This window comes from Arachis duranensis, unplaced genomic scaffold, assembly GCF_000817695.3.
Source record: "Arachis duranensis cultivar V14167 unplaced genomic scaffold, aradu.V14167.gnm2.J7QH unplaced_Scaffold_209547, whole genome shotgun sequence".
NCBI classification, from domain to species: domain Eukaryota; kingdom Viridiplantae; phylum Streptophyta; class Magnoliopsida; order Fabales; family Fabaceae; genus Arachis; species Arachis duranensis.
The window spans coordinates 4,421-7,246 of NW_026264645.1; the positions used below are offsets into that span (position 1 = coordinate 4,421).

At 35.4% G+C, this 2,826-nt stretch overlaps 1 long non-coding RNA gene across 1 annotated transcript; it reads left to right on the forward strand.

Moving 5' to 3' along the window:
- The first annotated feature begins 226 nt into the window (after window positions 1-226).
- On the forward strand, window positions 227-1,185 carry LOC110277454 (uncharacterized). The gene is made up of 3 exons (XR_002369975.2): window positions 227-400; window positions 458-530; window positions 862-1,185. It is a non-coding gene; the product is annotated as an uncharacterized LOC110277454 (long non-coding RNA).
- The last annotated feature ends 1,641 nt before the right edge of the window (window positions 1,186-2,826 follow it).

The window sequence follows — 2,826 nt, forward strand, 5'->3', positions numbered from 1 at the left end:
TATAAACTAATTAATAAATTATTGAAATTTAAAAATAATAGTTATTTTAATATAAAAACAAAATAAAAATATTTATGATAGAGTAAAAATAATAAAATATTTATTATTCTTGTTCCATAATATTTTAAAATAACTTTATATTTCAGAAACCCTTACTCAATTGAAACCCTTACTCATTACCCTAACTACGCCGTGACGCTGTTGTCCTGGTTGGCCTCTGCGATCCTCTGGCGTTTACTGACGACCTTCTCTGTGACATTTCCTCCGGCATCGATCTCCATCGACGACATCTCCTACAGCGGCGATTTCATCCGGTGTCGTCTCCTGCAACTTCCTCTCCTTGTCGTCCTCTGTGTCTTCTCCGCCAAAATCGTCAACGCCTTCCTCTTCGACGATCCAGGTTAGCTTCCTTTCCTTCCTTTTTGATGAGTCTCCCCTTTCCTTCCTTACCATTCAGATCCGCCGCTAGGGATTGCATTCCGCAGGAGAGGAATTCCTTTGTCAACTTCCAAGCCAAAACCGGTGTAGAGGTTCGTTCCTCCTCTTACTGTATCGCAATACATAATTTGGACGTTTTGTCTGATTTCAACTTTTAGGGTTCGGAAGAAACTTTTGAAAGTGACGAGCAATAATTTGATTGAGAAAATAGTTAAAGGAAAATAATGCTCCTAAACTGTAGATGGTTATTGAATATCAAATGCTTTGAAGTGGTAAACATTGTGTTTCACTGGTTGGTGAATTAGCAAATCACCATTTCTTTTTTGTGCTTGTCATTGTGGGGGAAGAAAAGTATTTTCGAATGGTTATTGGGTTGATCAGTTTATCACATTGGCAAGAATAAGATTGTTTTTGATATTGCAGAATGCAGAACTGTGTCTGGTGTTGTTGGACCGTTGGATACTCTTGATAAAGTTAAGGTAATGACTAGTTTTGATGCTATGCTTATTGCATATTCTAGAATTTTGAACTTTTCTCAATGAAATGTTTCACTTTCTGTGTGGTGTGACTGAATTTTATACTGATCAACTGCAATAGGGACCAAAATTTCAAGAGATTGTTAAACTAGAAATTAAACTTTCTGTTTCTTGTGTAATTATTTGAACTAGAAATTAAACTTTCTGTTTCTTGTGCAGTGATCTTAGCAACAACCACATTGGAGGGACATTCCATTCACTGTGTAATAAACATTGTGAATATAATGCTTAAAAAATAAATTATAAACATTGTGAATATACTGCTTTTGTGCTGTGTGCAGGCTACCATTGTGAATTCACAGACCCTTGAAGAAGTTGCAAGACTTAAAAAGGTCCTTGCTTTTCTAGATCTGATGTTCACTTGTTCAATTTTGATTTTCGCTCTCTGGTGCTTATACCCTTTCTTCTGATTGCTCATTTTTGTAAAGAGAATCTGTTGTCCTTTTTATTCCTCCTCTGCTGTCTAATTTTCTCTTTAATCCCAAAACAAAAAAATCATTGAGCTGGTGTGAGTATATTATTGTCACCATAATTTTTGTTATTGTTAAAGCCATGTTATAGTTTGACAGATTAAGTACATGTGTTGAATGAGTTTCCTTTGTCCCTTTTGTGTTTCTTGTGTAGTTGCATTAGCAATTTTTCATGCTTAAAACCTACTTTACTTGTACAATATACTTGTTTGTTTACCTTTTCAAGAATTTTGTATTTGTCTTTATCCTGATTAAAGGTCAGTTTGTACGGTGTTTCTTTCCTTTACATATGTAATATGTAATTCACTTTTTGTTTTCTTTACCTTTTCTTTACCATTGGTACCAAGAGAATTCAACAAAAATAGCAGAATAGCAGGGTATGAAATTGAAGCCAAGACGATAGTATACGTAAATGTGTTTGCCATCCATAGAGACCCTGAAACTTGGAAGGATCCAGAAGGGTTTAGTTTGATTACATTTTAAAATGAATTGATTTCTCAAACCAAACCAAAATTCCAAACCAATTTGAGTATAAATAGTTTATTGAGTTCATCCACCATGCCTAAGCTACTGCTATCTTAGATTTTGCCCCCCCTTAGAAATTCCAATTAACTCAGCTTACTAATCAAGTCTCATTCAACAAAGATTAATCACTCACAGGTTACAACAGTAATAGCAGTAAAGTATAATAATGTTTTAGCAACAAGGACCATTCAACAGCATTATAATAAAACGTTAAATGAATAATATAAAACAATGGTGAGGTCAATTTTACATTGTCACGCATAACGGTTCTCTTTCTCCAATAATTACCTGTTTATGCAGCTAGAAAAGCAAGCATCCAAAAGACACCCTTCACTGCCATTGGCCACAACACATACACAGAAGTTGATGGCACTTCACGTGCCTCCACAACTTTCTTTTCTTTTCTGTTCATAAAAGTTTGAGTTGATCTACATCTACTACACTAGATTAGATAGTGCTGCTCAATTTAGTATTTACCATAGAGGTAGTGACCAGATACATATACAAATAAAATTATTTTCAGTGAAAATACTGATTAGATTTCTAAGTTTTCATTGCAAGCATAATTAAATTTCTTGACTATTGAGAAAAAAATAATGATTAACTAACCTCCAAGTGTGGCGGCGGCGTCTTGCGCGGCGGCGGCGTCTTGCGAGGCGGCGGCAGCGAACGAGAGAGACTGCGGAGGGAGAGGAAGAGAGAATGGCTACACCGCTACGGTAATTGAAAGAGGAAAACAAAACCCTAGCAGACCAAATGTCTCACTCTCACCACTACTTTGAATCTGAAATTAAAGAAAAAAGAACAATGTGTAAAAAAGAGTAATTAGAGGGTCAATATCTAATTACTGATTTTTT